Raw genomic sequence first — 18,619 nt, forward strand, 5'->3', positions numbered from 1 at the left:
ATTTTTATCTTTAATAAAAAAAATTTAAAAAATTGAGACTTCTAAATTATATATTCGACGAGACAAATCATAAAATTAAAAAATTAAAAAAAGTTAAAAATAAATAAAAAAATAATGTACTTGTTTAGTTTATTTTGACTTTTTCATTTTTCTTAAATTTTGTTTAAAAAAATAATTCTAAATTCATCTACATAAAGTGGATCGGAAAACAAAAAATTCTTTGTATATATGAACCCCAAATATGAAAGTAAAGTACACAAATATAATTATATATATATATATATATAAATAAGGGTAAGTTATAAATATACCTTCTGAAGTTTGTTTAAAATATAAATTATTCCTTATTGTTTAGAAAATTACAAATATCTCATTGTTAGTATTTTTTTTAACAGAATTAATTGAAAAAATGAAATTCATAATTGTTCTCCTATACAAAAAGAAAATCATCTAAATTATTAATTGAAACATATTTCTAACATCATTAAAAACTGTTGATGAACTTGATGATTTATTAATAAAAGGAGTGGTTTGTTATAAAATTAGAAATCTCAAAGGGTGGAATGTAATTTTCAAAACAACAAAAACGATTCGTATTTTAATCAAATCTAAGAGGATGCATTTATAATTTACCCTATAAATAATAATATTAAGTGTCATAAAAAAATATTTTAATATTTATTTAATAATACTTAATATTACTCAAAAAATATTTTGGAACTCTAATTCTTGAGTGACAATGAGTCTTTTTGAAACTCTAAATCTTAAGTGACAACGAGTCTTACCTACTATGATGTGATGTTTTAGTCTTAATTTATTTGTTTACTAGGGATGACCCGTGCCTGAAGGCACTACCAACAATTTTTTTTGCTGTCACGTGCTACGAAACTCAATGATAATAAATCAATTCCAAATGGTAATGTCACTCCGACTTAAAACTTCACATATAAGAAATTGAAATTGTGTCTACACATTGAATTAGCGAAAGCATTTATAAATTTCAAATAGCAAATTTCAAAATTAAAGTCCAAAAAATGAATTATGTTTTTGAATGTAGCATATGCAAAGAATCTAGAAATATTTGCTAAACTTAAAAGTCCAAATAGCAAATTTTAGATTTTTATCCACGTCAAAATGACACACCTATACACTATAGCAAGTTAGAATGTGATAACCTTCAATAAAAGAATGTTATTGAATTAGTATTATAACTGGTAACCCTATCGCTTTATCAGGTTTAAATTCCTTCAAATAAAGGTCAATGAACATCATGAACATTATGAACATGAGAGAGCCAACCAACGACACACTGGTAGAAGCAACATAACCCAATGTTTCTTATATGGATCAATGACCTGCAACAAAATCACTCGCTTAAATTCGCTTCCAAAAACCAATAGCTATGAAAAATCACATCAAAATGCATATGAGAAATCGGAAGAAATTGTAATGAAGAATAATTGCATCAAAAGAAACTGTAACGTGAAAAATCGCATCAAAATACATATGAGAAATAGGAAAATCAATAGCTATGAATTAAGAAGAATTGAACATAACTATTATGGTCAATTGAATTATGTATGCATTACTAAAGTAAACAAATGAATAGAAAAGCAAATAATAGTATAGAAGGATCAATTGAGAATGCCGATAAATCATACAAACCTCCAAATAGAATTAAACTCAAATTTTATAAGGGAAGCGAATAATTTTCTTTATTACGACTAAGAGAGTCTTGTTATAAGGAAGAAGAATTTTTGAAGGTTGTAAAACCAAACAAAATTAAAATTTTAAACAATTAAAGCTTACCTTGTGCGAAGTATCCATTTTTGGATGATCATGCTCCTTTGAGTTTCTATTCCGGTGATAATGCATAACTCATTTTCTAGTTGAAGCATTATGTATAACAATTAGTAGGCAACAAAAAAAGAATCAAACTTGAAATTAATGTTAATGGGCAAATCTAACTAAAATTGAACCCAAGGTTCATTAAATAAAATTAACTATACTATTTTTTAAACAAAGATTACAACCAAATACTTGTGCTAGTTCATTCATCATTTTAATATTTTTGGAATCAAAACCATTCAGAAACACATTTAAATCTAACCCATTTGAAGATAGGTTTCTAAAATGTAAACCATTTCAAAAAATTATTACATGAAATTCACAGCTTTTCCTCACCTCATACCCAACACCACATTTGCCTCAAACCAATCAATTGACTTGCCTACTAAAAAAAAAAGGAAAAATAAAAAGGGATTACATACTTTTCACTTTCTAGGTGATTGATAACATGTTGTATACTCCAAATCAATCACCAAGAATTTGCCCACAACATTTAAGAGAGCACTTCACCAACATTAAGGGTTGAAAGTGAAACCGCCTTCTTCTTCACTTATGAGGTACCATTATGCATAATCATCCAATTAAAAGTATAAAGTATGTTTAAACTACTTCAAGCATAAAGTAATTTTATGCCATCACTCATTACTCCAGGATGACTAACTAATAACATAGATGGTCTACTAAATTAATTTAGTTCCAAAACTAAATATTTGAAGAAAAAAAGAAACAATCAATTGGCTTAAAACTAGCTTTTATTAATCTAGACCTCTTTACTGTTTTTCTTTTACAAATTCTTTATAGACCTCATTGAGCCAATTTTAGCATTGTTTATAGTCTTACAAAAAACTGGCAAAGCTGAAAGTATAATTTTTTTGGGTAAATTACAAATACACCCCTGAGGTTTGCTTAAAATATGAATTGTCCCCTGTGGTTTGGAAAATTACAAATACCTAGTCAGAATTTTTTATTTAACAAAAATAATTGAAAAAGTGAAATTTCTAACTGTTCACCTATACAATAATCAAATTATCTGAATTATTAATTGAAATAAAATTTTAACATTATTAAAAATTGTTAATTAACTTGATGATTTATTAATAAAAGGACATATTTATTAGGAAATTAGAAACCTTAGAGCACATAATGTAATTTCTAGAACCACAGGGGGTAATTTGTAATTTAAGTAAATCCCAAGGGGTGTGTTTGTAATTTACCTTTTTTTTTATTTATTTATCACAACTTACAATCCTCACTCTGAAAATAAAATAAAAAATGAGAGGAGAAGAAGAAGAAAGAAAGAAAAAAAGAAAGAAAAAAAAAAAACGAAAGAAAGGAAAGAACAGGTGCAACTCTTGTACAAAATAACAGATGATTTTCACCCAATAAAACTAAAATATATTGAGTTAAGAGTCATAGGGGTAAAGGGAAGAAGAAAAAAAAAATTAACTCTAACCCGTCCAATCGAAATTTTAATTTGTTATAATCATATTTGTTTGTTACATCTATTTTAAAATGAAAATACAATTGTACCTACAGTGTTTAAATTTTAAAATGAAAATTTTAATTGATTATAAGCACTGGTAAAGTTATAGGGTGTGGAAAAATTAGTAGGCAAAGTTATTCTATTGAATCAACCTGATCTAAATTTCTCTTCCACCCCCAAAATCACCTATATCAAGAAGAAAAATTACAATAAAAAGAAACTCCATAAATACACTTCTAGTTCCCCAAACAAAGATATAAAATTGTGAAGGAAAAAAAAGGCTCACTTGTTTAATGGGCCATTGTGCCATTGCTCTCTATTTCTTGAAAAATTCACTAATAGACCCACACAACACTTCCATTCATTGTATAACCTAAAATTTTCAAGTCTAATCAAAACAAAGCAAAATCAAACATAAAGGCACTCTAAACCATGCTAATTTTTAAAATTATAGTAAAAATTATCACAATGATTATCATCAAAATTGTATGAAATTCAAAAATTAAAATAGAAGGTCCAAGTTATCACCATAAAAAAATCAAGTACTCGCTCTTCTTAGTTCTAAACCTAACTAATAATCCAGAAGATAGCAATATGTAAATGAATCCTATCTAATAAAAATTTAAGATTCTTAATTTGAACAATAGATAAGCAACAAATTATTGACAAATCCATCAATGGAAGGCAGACCAATTACCTAATCAACCATTGCGGCAAACAAAGTCACAACAACTTTTTATAAGCTAATCAAACACTCCTTCAAGCCAAGGCATATGTACCTGAAACAAAAGAAAGAATAGAAAATATAAGCATGCAAGCTCCATTATCCAAAATCAACCCCTTAAAAATTGCCCATTGTTTGTTATGACACCAGATACGTAGGAATTAAGAATAACCTCTCAAGAGAATTCATAATCTCATAATAGAAGATAGAGAGGTTGAGAGCAAGGCCAAGACGAATTGGGTGTGTTAAAGGGAGATCTGTATTTGCAGTGGTAGAAGCAGCCTAAAAAAAGAAAAAGAAGAAAGAACAGCATCAAGAAGACACATCAAGTGAAGGTTAAAAACAAAACTATGTCAATATGCAGCAATTCACTATGCATATCTCTAGTATAGGATGTCAAGACAATTGATCAACATGCCTCATAACCCTTCAGTGATTGTTCAGCAGTCTCTTTTCTTTCCTGGTCAGTCATAAACTCAGCAAGATACCGGTAGTAGTCACCTTTCCTGAATTAATCAGAACACAGAAAAGATAAACTTACTTCCAATTTGGAAAGGAAAGAAAAATATGAGAAAAATAAAAAGTCACATTCAAGGTAGGGCCCAAACCAAATTGTATTAGTATTAGAAGTATCAACTGATAAAACCAAACGACACTAACTAATGTACTTCAAAAAAATAAAAATAAAAGAAGCACACCAACTAATAGGAAAAAAAAATCTAAATCAACAACCAACATAAACAATTATTACAAAACCAACTCACCATTGACAACAAATTGAATTCATCTTGGTAATGAAAAAAAGAAAATAAGCAGAGAATAACATTCTAAGCTAGTTTCCATATTAAAAAGTAACAAAGACTAACAATAAATGGTGTTCTACACAAAATTGGAAACCAATATGATTAGTGGTGTTCATACACTATCACCACAACCATATATGTATTAAGCATACTACACTGCAAGTAAGCATACTACACTGCAAGTAGACAAACCAGTTTTCTAATCATTAAACCCATACCTCCTATTTTCAATGTGTTTGATGGAGGTTAGTTTAGTATAGGATGTCAAGACAATATATATCAACAACCAATGTAAACAATTATTACAAAACCAACTTTATATGCAATAGTAGCTTTCCCTGAACTATCTGTTTCAATTTTTAATATAAATCGTTAGTTTTTCAACTTAATTGGTCTCTAAGTGAGTTACTTGAAGCTTAAACTTGAGTGAAAAAGATGCAGTTATGATGGCATGACATTAAGAACATGTGAACATTGTATTTGCCTATGCAAGCCAAATAATGTTTTATGTAATAATTGCAGGCTGTAATAATTAGTAAATGTTTTCATAGTAACAGAAGCAAAACCAAGGAAGATCTATGGAGTTAATTTTCATAGTTTGATGCTCAATACGGATCAAACAAATTTGATGCTAAGCGATTGCGAGTACCCACAAAAATCATAGATGGAATAATGAAAGTACCCTCACAAAAATTAGACACCTAAACTACAAAACCAAAAATTAATATCAAACAACAAAACAACAAATCCAAACAACTTCTTCAGGATTCAGAATTTAAACAACAAATCAAAATTATAGGCAAGAGCAGAGAAAGGGAAAAACACAACATAATCAACAACAACGATCAGGAAAAAATACTGTACAGCGAGTTCGAAGTCTTACCTAAATGAGAAACAAATCACATAATATAAATGAGAAACAAATCACATAATATAAATGAGAAACACAATCAAACCCAAATGAGAAACAAATCACATAAAAATTTTGAGGCATTTTGGAGACCCATTTTACAAATCACATAGTGAATGCATACAAAGAGACACATTAAAAAAAAAAAAAAGCCGAAAAAGAAAAATCAACAAAAAAAAAAAAAAAATTTGAAACATTCACTAATAGACCCATTCAATAAAAATTTGAAACATTCAATAAAAAATGAGAGGAAAAAAAAAGGCTCACTTGTTAAATGGGCCGTTGTGCCATTACTCTCCATTTCTTGAAACATTCACTAATAGACCCACACAACCCTTCCATTCATTGTCTAACTTGAATTTTTCAAGTCTAATCAAAACAAACTAAAACATCTTGTTTTTGAAAAACTATAAAATCAAACATAAAGGTATTCTAAACAATGCTAATTTTTAAAATTGCAGTAAAAATTATCACAATGATTATTATCAAAATAGTATGAAATTCAAAAATTAAAATAGAAGACCCAAATTATTAGCATAAAAAAATCAAGTACTCGCTCTTCTTGGTTCTTGCTTCTCTACCGTCTCTGAACAAAATGTTGGAAAAAAATGGTTTTTTGGTGACTTTAATTAAATATTAAAGTGGGTCCCAGCCATCTATTGTGTTGGGTCCAAGTGGGTCTAGATACTTTGCAATGAGATCTTTACACTACAAATAGTATAGCCAAAACCATTGAAAATTGAATGAGAAATTGCCCCATGAAGTTAGCTTCATGAAAGAGTTAATGGGGTTTGTAACTCCTACCTTTATTGCAGAGTTTAATAGTGCATTTAATGGGGTTTGTAACTCCTGCCTTTATTGCAGAGGTTAATGGTGCATTAGTGACCAGCCATAAAGGCTGGAGGCTTCTCCTCTCTCCCCTATACATGTATAAATTGAGACCCTCCTGTCAAGTTTCCGACACAGAAATTGTTTCTTCCATTCTTTAGTCAGTTTGCCAGAAAGTTCCTACTGTGAGAGAGTGCTGCCACTGTTTTTGTTTGCTAAGCTAGACAGAGAGTGCTTCTGCCGTAGCTGATTTTTTACCGTCGTATCCTGGGAGACAAACGCTGGGATTTCTCAAGCACTCGACTCGTGAGGCAGCGAAATCTGTTTTAAGGAAACTGCTACCGTGCAGACTTCGGTTTGGTTTCTTTATCATTTTATTGTTTTGTGTATTTCTGTTGAAATTTAGTTGTAATTATCAGTATATGTTTTTGGTATAATTTTGATTTCTTCATAAATCTCTTTAATTAATTTCACAATTTGAACAACACAAAAAACATAAACTGCATGTAGCTAATAATCCAGAAGATAGCCAACATATAAAATGAAGCCTAGCTAGTAAAAAGGAAGCCAAGTTAAACAATAGATAAACAAAAAATTATTAACAAATTCATCAATGGAAGGCAGACCAATTACCTAATCAACCATTGTAGCAAACAAAGCCATAACAACTTTTTATGAGCTAATCAAACACGCCTTCAAGCCAAGGCAGCCCCATTATCCACTATCCATTATCTAAAATCAACTCCCTAAAAATTGCCCACTGTTTATTATTAAAAATAAGATCCAACTCCCATTGATTGATTCACCAATTTGAATATACCTATATTTTTGTTAACCTTACCAAATATCCAAGGCATGTATCATTCACTATTTGGGGGGAATGTAGAATAAACTATGATGGATTCACTCACTAATTTTTTTGTTGTTGTGTGTGTGTAGGGTGGGGGGAGGGGGGAATGTAGAATAAACTATAAGATAACTTTGATCAATTAGGACATTCACATTACCAGCACTAAGTGCATTCAAGCATGGTTAATCAAACTCTTTGTAGAAAATGTTGTTTAGTCATTTACTTGGCTTGATAGATTCACTCACTATTTGAACAACAAAAAAGTATAATTATATAAGAAAATAAACTATTTTAATTGAGGCATTTTACAGAACATCCAAAATTTGACCATCAAAAACAACCGCCACAACTTTCTAGAAAAATTTGCAATTAGTTACTTGACCAAAGGTAATGTTGAAGAAGATAGCCAACAATGCTATAGCAAAATTGAATGCTTATGTGTCATGAAAAGTGAATCTGAAAGGTTCAGCTAAATGCAAGTAAAGAAATGATGTCTATTCCTAACAAAGAAAAAATGCAAGTGAATCTGAAAAAATATACACAACATCATTGCAACTTAAGCCTAAACTCAGAAAACCCACATAGAAAAATTGCAAAAAAATAACAGAACACAGACCCAGAAGTAGAAATCAAGAGAATAATAATATTGGTAGTTGGATGATTCCCATTATCCAAAAGCAAGTTAAAAAATTATTGGAATGATTCCCATTTCTCCACAAAATCAAACCGAAAAATCCATATATGAGAGAGGATACCATCAACTAGATTTGTTGTTTGTAAATTCCATTAAAACATTTTATCAAACACTTAATAAGCAAGGAATATAGAATGGTTAATGGGTAACTTAATAGAATGGTCAATGGCACAACAACCACTCAATACAATAGTTGCACAAAACAATACTATCTGGCTGATAGAGTACATATTATCTGTAACTAAACAATACAATGTGGCTGATAGAGTATAAATTCAATAGAGTAACTAAAGAAAATTCAATACGATATAGAATGGTTTCGTGTGTATATATTATCTGTATAAGAATGTGTATAAGAAAAATAGAATGTGTATATTATCTGGCTGATTTTGGGAATCTGTATAAGAAAAATCAAACCCATAAAAGTGTACCCAAAATTAAAGAAAAACAATACTCACAGTTTGATCTTGGGAATCGTTTTTTCTCTACTCCACTAATGATCAATTGATGATCTCTGTGACTTTAAAGAAAAAAAACAAAAAAAATCTGGCTGCTAATCACCCATAATGAGAGAGAAAAACTGACTCAAGGTTGGTTTCATTGAAAACAAAGGGCTAGACAGATTATAATGCAAGTAAGAAATGGTGCAACAACACAAATACTGTAGTTAGTTTAAGAAAGTAAAATTGTATCAAACACCACTGCAAATATAATGCTTGTTAGTCCCATTATGTGATCCCCTACCTTGTTCATATCTGTTAGAATTCAATGGGTTCAAGTTAACCCCTCTTACACTGATCAATCAAAATTTTTCTCAAATTCACATTTCTTAAAATGCTTTAGCTTTATCAAGTTCAAATATTGCAGCAATTATTGTATTTCACTACATGGTATGCCTTTGGAACGTTTGCATGGTATTAATGAAGTAGGCTTAACCATCAAACTGATTTTGGTATTCAGTTCTAGCAACCAATTCAGGACTTTTATTTCCAGTCTCTACACAAATTAGGATAACTGAACTATGGGTTTCAACCAAAATAGATTTCCTATCTCTCTTCATATTTGCATTCTATGGCTACTCCCCTAAACCAGGTCTTTATAAAACAAAGTTCAGAATTTTTGTTAGTGGAAGCAAAACAAATTAAACAATGCTCCCATTACAGGGCTTGAAATTTCAGACATCAATACAGGAAAATCCTGCCCATGAAAAAGAACAAAAACAAAACCAAAATTAGTTCAAAAGGTTTCAAAATGATTAAAACGTAAACCTTGTTCTTCGAGTTGGAGCATCTTCAAATCATTCATCAAATTTTTTCATAAAATTCAAATTGGATGAAAAATTGGCTAAAAGTGCGTTTCAACCATTTAATCAAATCTGTAATCAAGGTAGAGGCAATTTTTTCTCTAAATCAAGGATGAGCAAATTCCTTTGCCAAATTTCCAAAATTCATAATTTTTCTCAATTTTGATGAAATTTTAAAAGGACTAAGGATTGAAGATGGTTTTCTTTTTTCAAAATGGTTAAAACAGATTTTTAGGATAAGTTTTGCAACTTTTCATAAGATTTTATGCAAACAAAAAAAAAAAAAAAAAAAGAGAAAGAAAAGTTAAGGGTTGGAGTGTTTTTTGGCCCTATTTGGTTTAGATTATTAGAAACTAAAATCACATAGGCTTCGTTTGAGAAGAGAGGTAGGGTTGGGTTTAGGACTATTTTAATTAAAAAACAAATAATAAATAAAATAAGTCTTTTAGTTCACGTCTACCTCATAATCATTATATTCTTTCTCTCATAAAAAATCAAAAAAAGTCAAAAACAAAATTCCCAAATAAAACTTTTTAAACCCATACTAAAATAGTCAAAAAAAAAAAAAAAAATTCAAAAACCAACCCATTTCCTAAACCAACCCATGAGTTAGAGCAGCTCTCTCCCTGCTTTTAGATCATCAATAGTTTTTGAACTTAATTAAATTAGTACTGCCTAATATAAGCTATATAAGCTACAGACACAAGTCTACCAAACAGTACCAAACTCCAAATTAAAATAAAGCTTTTAAGAAAATTTTCACTCAAATTTGAGCCAAATTTCCATATCATATAAAGCTTTTAATTAAATTTTCACTCAAATTTGAAAAAAAAGAAAGAAAGAAGGATTGGTAAAGCTCTTATACATCTATAAAAAGTGTAAAAAGCAAAAAAGTATTGGAAATCCATCTTCCATTGAAATTTGAATCTGTTTCAAAAATCTGTCAAAAGTTTTAGGATAAGTTTTGCAATACATCATCTATAAGTTTTGTTCTAGAACAAAGCTTCAAAAGTACCTATGGAAATCCATCTTTTGATAGACACAAAATTACCATCACACAATCAAAGCTTCTGCAGCCTAATCACACAAAATTACCATCAAACATAATATGATCAGATACAACTTTATTGGCTTACAAAGACGCTCAAAAAAAATTGGTAATGTTATAAAGTGCAACTATTATTAATTTACAGATTCTGGAGAACCTCAAACAAAAGATTTTGGAGAACCTCACCGATTTGTTGCCACGATGTCGCCGATTAGCACCCAACAAACTCTTCAATGCGGAGTCGTCGATTAGCACCCCTGCGAAGTCGCTGATCTACTATGTTTTCGGGGGAGATTGAAGATGAAGAGTGAGCTCTGAGAGTGAGATGAGGGAGACAACTCAATTTTAAATTTTGAATGAGAGAGAGAGAGAGAGAGAGAGAGAGAGAGAGAGAGAGAGAGAGAGAGAGAGAGAGATGGATGGAAGGGAAGAAGAAACCTAAACAGAAAATGTATTGGTCTATTAGACACCGTAGGATTGAATCACCATGGTAAATCCACCATTGAAAATGTATTTTCCTCTTGGACATTTTTTAGCCGTTGGATTGAATCAATCTAACGGTTCACATTGTGACAAAGGGACAATAGTCCCATCACAATTCAAAAACCACTCTTCCTTATTATATAGATTTTTTTTCTTCTTGTTATATCATTAATGCTCTATTAAAATATTAAAATTAATACTTTGAATCATTTTCATTAATACTCTATTAAAATACCAAAATTACTCGCTCCTATCGTTTTATCTCTGACTTCAGTTAGATTACAAACTCACCCCAATGTCACCGTGGACAGCCGAGCATGATACCACCATGTCTATAAATAACAATCTCTCCCTCTCTCTCTCTCTCTCTCTCTTCATCACAGTTGCAACAAGGGTTGAGGCACTTTTAGAGAGAGAAAAGGCTTCATTTCTAGAGAGAGAAAGAAATGGGAAGAAACAACAACAACAGGAGAGGAAGAACAGTGATGGAGGTCGGAGCTGATGGGGTGGCTATCATCACTATCATCAACCCTCCCGTCAATTCTCTCTCCCTTGATGGTACTCTCTTCATCTTTTATTTCTTTCTTTTTTTTTTTGGTTTTCCCATAGGGTGTCCAAGCCAGCTTAACGCGCACCTACGGCTGGCCACGAGGTATTGTAACGGCCGGAACTCGAATTGGGGTGCAAACCCAGAGTCTTACTCAATGGTGGACAAGCCACTAGGCAACAAGCTCGTGGTTCATTTTCTTTTTCGATATATGTATTTGTATGTATATATATTACTCACTCATCGTCATCTTCAATTTTGCTTCATGTTGTTGTGCTTTAATTTCATTCTTATCTGTTTTGAGTTTTTTTTTCCATTGTTAATTATGGTTTTCTCTAAGCTTGTTGATACAATTGTTTCAGTAATATTTTTATGAAAAATGTTTTTTCCCCCGATTTCCTCCCCCCCGAATCCCCCGAAAGAGAGAAAGAGGAGATAAAGAGAGAAATAGATAAAGAGAAGAGGGAATGGAGAGGGCCCCTCTTTGCCGCTACTGACTGGCCGATCGTCGAGCAGCTCCGATCGTCGTAGCAGCAGCTCGTCGCAGCCCCGCCTCCAACCGCCGTTGCCTCTAGCTCTGCCTCCGCCTCCTCCTCCTCTTGTGATTATGGCCCCCTCCTGTCCTCCTCCTCCTCCTCCTTCCTTCTCTTCTCCTTCTTCCTTTTGATTTTCTGCTTCTGAAAAAAAAAAATACAAAAACAGCGTCGTTTTTGGAATTAGGGGGATTCGGGGGACTCCCTTTCGAGCTCTCAATCGGTTCTGGTCGGCGGCGGCAAGGAGGGGCCCTCTCCATTCCCTCTTTTCTTTCTCTCTTTCTCTCCTCTTTCTCTCTTTCGGGGGATTCGGGGGGAGGAAATCGGGGAAAAAAACATTTTCCTTAAAAATATTACTGAAACAATTGTATCAACAAGCTTAGAGAAAACCATAATTAACAATGGAAAAAAAAACTCAAAACAGATAAGAATGAAATTGAAGCACAACAACATGAAGCAAAATTGAAGATGACGATGAGTGAGTAATATATATACATAAAAATACATATATAGAAAAAGAAAATGAACCACGAGCTTGTTGCCCAGTGGCTTGTCCACCGTTGAGTAAGACTCTGGGTTTGCACCCCAATTCGAGTTCCGGCCGCTGCAACACCTCGTGGCCAGCCGTAGGTGCGCGTTAAGTGTTGTTCAAATTGTGAAATCAAATAAATAGATTTATGAAGAAATCAAATTATATACCAAGAACATATGCTGATAATTACAACTAAATTTCAATAGAAATACACAAAACAATAAAAGGGTAAAGAGACGAAACCGAAGCCTGCATGGAAGCAGTTTCCTTAAAACAGATTTTGCCGCCTCACAGGTCGAGTGCTTGAGGAATCCTGGCGTCTGTCTCCTAGGATACGACGGTCAAAACCAGCTATGGCAGAAGCACTTTCTGTCTAGCTTAGCGAACAAAAACAGTGGCAGCACTCTCTCACTGTAGAAATTTCTAGCAAACTGACTAAAAAATGGAAGAAACAATTTCTGTGTTTGAGACTTGACAGGAAGGTCTCAATTTATACATGTATAGGGGAGAGAGGAGAAACCTCCAGCCTTTATGGCTGGTCACTAATGCACCATCAATCTCTGCAATAAAGGCAGGAGTTACAAACCCCATTAATGCAGGAGTTACAAACCCCATTAATGCTCTATTAAACTCTGTAATAAAGGCAGGAGTTACAAACCCCATTAACTCTTTCATGAAGCTAACTTCATGAGGCAATTTCTCATTCAAATCTCAGTGGTTTTTGGCCATTCTATTTGTGGTGTAAAGATCTCATTGCAAAGTATCTAGACCCACTTAGACCCAACTCAATAGATGGTTGAGACCCACTTTAATATTTAATTAAAGTCACCAAAAAACCATTTTTTTCCAACATTAAGCTGGCTCGGACAACCTATGGGAAAACCAAAAAAAAGAAAAAAAGAAATAGAAGATGAAGAGAGTACCATCAAGGGAGAGAGAATTGATGGGAAGGTTGATGATGGTGATGATAGCCACCCCATCAGCTCCGATCTCCATCACCGTTCTTCCTCTCCTGTTGTTGTTGTTTCTCTCCATTTCTTTCTCTCTCTAGAAATTAAGCCTTTTCTCTCTCTAAAAGTGCCTCAACCTTTGTTGCAACTGTGATGAAGAGAGAGAGAGAGAGAGAGAGAGAGAGGGGAGAGATTGTTATTTATAGACTTGGTGGTATCGTGCTCGGCTGTCCACGGTGACGTTGGGGTGCGTTTATAATGTAATTGAAGTCAGAGATAAAATGATAGGAATGAGTAATTTTGGTATTTTAATAGAGTATTAATGACAATGATTCAAAGTATTAATTTTAATATTTTAATAGAATATTAATGATATAACAAGAAGAAAAAAATAAACAAATAATTTAAGACTAAAACATCACATCATAGTAGGTAAGACTCGTTGTCACTTAAGATTTAGAGTTTCAAAAAGACTCATTGTCACTCAAGAATTAGAGTTCCAAAATATTTTTCGAGTAATATTAAGTATTATTAAATAAATATTAAAATATTTTTTTTATGACACTTAATATTATTATTTATAGGGTAAATTATAAATGCATCCTCTGAGATTTGATTAAAATACGAATTGTTTCTGTGGTTTTGAAAATTACATTCCACCCTTTGAGATTTCTAATTTTATAACAAACCACTCATTTTATTAATAAATCATCAAGTTAATCAACAGTTTTTAATGATGTTAGAAATATGTTTCAATTAATAATTTAGATAATTTTATTATTGTATAGGAGAACAATTATGAATTTCATTTTTTCAGTTAATTCTGTTAAAAAAAATACTAACAATGAGATATTTGTAATTTTTTAAACAATAAAGAATAATTTATATTTTAAACAAACTTCAGAAGGTATATTTATAATTTACCCTTATTTTATATATATATATATAATTATATTTGTGTACTTTACTTTCATATTTGGGGTTCATATATACAAAGAATTTTTTGTTTTCCGATCCACTTTATGTAGATGAATTTAGAATTATTTTTTTAAACAAAATTTAAGAAAAATGAAAAAGCCAAAATAAACTAAACAAGTACACTATTTTTTTATTTTTTTTAACTCTTTTTAATTTTTTAATTTTATGATTTGTCTCGTCGAATATATAATTCAGAAGTCTCAAATTTGTTTTAATTTTTTTTATTAAAGATAAAAATAAGCCAACAAAAAAATTACAAAAAAATAACTCCCAATGCATAGAAAATCAAAAACATAATGGACTACATAATGTGAGACCCATATATGAGATTCACCTTATCTGTGTTTGGTTCTTTATGTTCTTAAAATTGTTGATCCACATACAACAAGTTTAAATGCACAAAATACCGAATGCATAATTTAACAAAAATGTCTCACAAGGTGGGACTTAGATGTTGTAAGACATACGTATGGGACCTACCATTTGTGAGGTATATGTGTGCATTATGTGTATTGATCATCAGTATTCTTAGCATTGTTGGTTAATAAGTCTAAATACACAGGAGATCAAACACAAATGTCTCAGAATGAATGAAGCATACATGATGTGAGACCCAGTAATTGTGAGACATATATGTATATTATGTTTTTTTATCTTATGTGTTCTTAGCATTGTTGATCCACATACCATAACATAGAGATAAGGAGTTAATTATATTTAATTCTACATACGTTTAAAAAGACTGATGCCACGCTTCATTCATTTCATCCCAAACTATTTTTTAAAGGCTTAGGTTTTTCTTAAATTTAAAGTTTCGTGGTCTATGGGCTCATTACAAGTATTGTTTCCATAATTTAAGTAGTTCATTTTCTCTCAATATATATCCTTCATAAGAAATCAGATCAAATATATAATTGCAACATTTTCATTTTATCGTGTTTGTTTATGAAAAAAATAGACAAGTATGTTTTTGATAAAAGAAAATGCCATGAACCCCACTTACAAACCCTGAATGTGCCCCAAATGAAAGTTGTGTGGTTGAGATATAATTTGTGTAGTGCGGGATCCATGTGTAAAATAAATATGAATCACAAGATGACAATTCTAGGTAGTTAAGTCTAGATTTGTAGTATTACCGTTTTGAAAAAAAAAATCTATTTTTTGGAAACAAATATAATAATAATAAAATGAAAATATTACGATTATCAGATTAACCTGAATTTTTTATTAATGAAATACATTGAAAATTTTACGAAATTAACAGTTCAAATCATTGAAACAAAGTCCGTAATGAGTCCAACATGCTCCTCAAATTCCCTTAATATATGGTAAGAAATTTAATGGTTTGAAAAAAGAAAGTTCATTAAATATATAATAATAAAAAAAAGAAAATTAGTGAAATATTTATCTCAAATTTTATACGGTATGAGAGATCCAAGATATTTTTTTATTAGTTAAGGTCCCTCAATGAAATTTCTTTGTAATCATACTATAAAATTTTAAAATTTTCTTTGAGTGAAAATTGAAATTTTTCTGTGTTGGGCCCAAAATTTCTCTGAGTTAGGCAAAATTTCTTTGTGAAAATTGAAATTTCTCTGTGTCGGGGCCAAAATTTCTCTAAGATGAACAAAATTTCTCTTAGTTGAATTTTCTCTATGAAAATGTTGAGAGACCTCAAGTACTATGAAAATATTATATGTCATTTATTTTATAAAATCTTAATATCAGAGACCTTAAAAAAAATTACTCTAAAAATATATCTATTTTTTTTATTATTTTTTAAATCTAAAATAGTTAACTTATTTTCATCTTTAATTATTAAAAGATTTGGCTCATTGAATGTTGAAATCATGTTTTATGTAACATTCCAAATTTGTAATGTTGTCATTATGAACATAAATTTGAATTTTTGTTTCATAAAAAGACCTAAACATATCAAATGAAATATGTGGAAACATATTTATCTTTAGAAAAAAAATAAAAAAATTACCTCATTTTACTAAGAGGATTAATTATTTTATTTTTATGTTATATATAGTGCAATGGGAAATTTTTTTTAAGGTTTCTGATATTAAGTTTTTATAAGATAAATTACATATAATATTTTTATAATAGTTAAGGTTCATCAATATTTTTACAGAGAAAATTCGATTTAGAGAAATTTTGCTCCGACTTAGAGAAATTTCAATTTTTACATAAATTTTTTCTGATTTCAAAGAAAAATTTCTCTATGATCGTACCAGAGAAATTTCAATTTTTTTTTTTTTTTTTTTTTTTTGTGAAGATTGAAATATCTTTGAGTTGGAGGTGAAATTTTTTTGAGTCAGGCGAAATTTCTCTGAGTCAAATTTTCTCTGTGAAAATGTTAAGGGACCTTAACTAATAAAAAAAATCTTGGATCCCTCTGACTATACAAAGTTGGAGAGGGATGTTTTACTAATTTTCTCTAGTGTAATTGGGCCTTTTCAAATAAAATCCAATGCATCTTATTTTGGTAAAATCAAATTTTGTGATAATGGATTTTGGTTTTGGAAGTAAATGATTGCACTAAAATCAAATTTTGTGAAAATGGATTTTAGTTTTGGAAAAGTTATTTTGGATTGTTTGTTTAAATTTATTTCAAACAACTTCTAATTTTAGCAACTTATTTATAGCGATCCCGGTTGTCCCTTTACTGTTCTGTTGTGTTCCGGACTCGGTTCTGTGAAGTTGGTAGTGGTATTTATCTTGTTGTCGTCCTTTAATTCCATTTGATTAAGTTTTAGGATGTTTTGAGCAGGGTTGTTACAGGTTGGTTAGGCCTTGGTTTCAATTCCTTGTTGTCCAGTTTTTAGGCGATCCGCTCGAGCGGGTCTTCTTGCGCTCAAGCGGGGATTGCACACCTCCAGTATTTCGTGTTCCTGCAAAACTTCTGTAGATGTGATTTTTACGCTCGAGCGGGTTTGTTTACGCTCGAGCGGTAGAGCTCGAGCGGGTTTGGTGGTGCTCGAGCGGGTAGTACTTTCTGGGTATAAGTTCTGAGAGGTGGAAATCTACGCTCGAGCGCACTGGTTTTTGCGCTCGAGCGGAAGTGCTTTATTCTTGTGTCTTGGCGCTCGAGCGGGCCTTATTGCCCTCGAGCGTGTTCAGATTTTTGTTCTTGGCGCTCGAGCGTTGTGTTCTCCGCTCGAGCGGGTCATACGTATATGAGTTATCCGCTGGGTGATTTTAAATCACTTTTTACTTTTCTTTCTCTCTCCTACTTTTTCTAAAACTCATTTTTGAGAGCCTCTCTCTCTAGAAACTCCCTTCTCTCTAGGGTTTGATCTAGTTAGAGTGTCCTCCTTCTCTTCGGCCTTTGTAAAAGTTGTGTTGATCGTCAAGGGCGTCGTTTTGATCCGAGAATCTTGGTCTTTGGAGCACTTTGGTTTTGGTCTCTTCTCCATCCGAGCTCTAACTTTGAGGTAGGGATATACTACTTCTCTTTATGAGCTTGTCTTTAAATTTTAGTATTTTGAGATGTTGGGGTTGGTTTGGTAATTTGTGAAAGTTTGGGGCTTTTGTGTAAATTTACAAAAGTTGGGGTTTTAGCCATATAAATCCTAGATGCATGTTTGGCTTGGGAAAAGTGAAATTAATGTTGAAACATTAACAAAAGTAGAACCTAAGGGTTGTAATGTTAATTATGGAAAATGCCCTAATTACATTGATTAATTAATTTGCATAATTAATTATGAGAAATGAGGAATTGATTTGGAAAGATATGGGATTAAAGGGTGTAGTTGGATTATTTATCACTCACCTAGTTGGAATGTTGATTATATATCCATTGCTGCATTTATTTTCTGTATAGAAATAACTGCTTTGGGCTATCGGTGGAGGATAGTCTTGATTGTTGTAGACAATGCATGATGATTAGGCAAACTGAAACTAATCACTGGAATGTGTCATTGAGTATGACGGTTGAAAGAATACATTAAATTTATGTGTTGTGTGATGATGTGTATAATTATTGTTTATATGCATTGTGTTGTGTTGGAGGAGATAGGGGATGTACTCCACGGTTTAGGGGAAGATAGGGGATGGACCTCTAAACCGGATGTTGTTGGGAGGAGATAGGGGATGG

At 31.5% G+C, this 18,619-nt stretch overlaps 1 pseudogene; it reads left to right on the top strand.

Moving 5' to 3' along the window:
- The first annotated feature begins 11,459 nt into the window (after positions 1–11,459).
- Positions 11,460–18,619, top strand: part of LOC114292599 (peroxisomal fatty acid beta-oxidation multifunctional protein MFP2-like) — a 50,524-nt pseudogene continuing 43,364 nt past the window's right edge.

Source organism: Camellia sinensis, chromosome 7 (genome assembly GCF_055761805.1).
Source record: "Camellia sinensis isolate YWXY chromosome 7, ASM5576180v1, whole genome shotgun sequence".
Taxonomy (NCBI): Eukaryota; Viridiplantae; Streptophyta; class Magnoliopsida; order Ericales; family Theaceae; genus Camellia; species Camellia sinensis.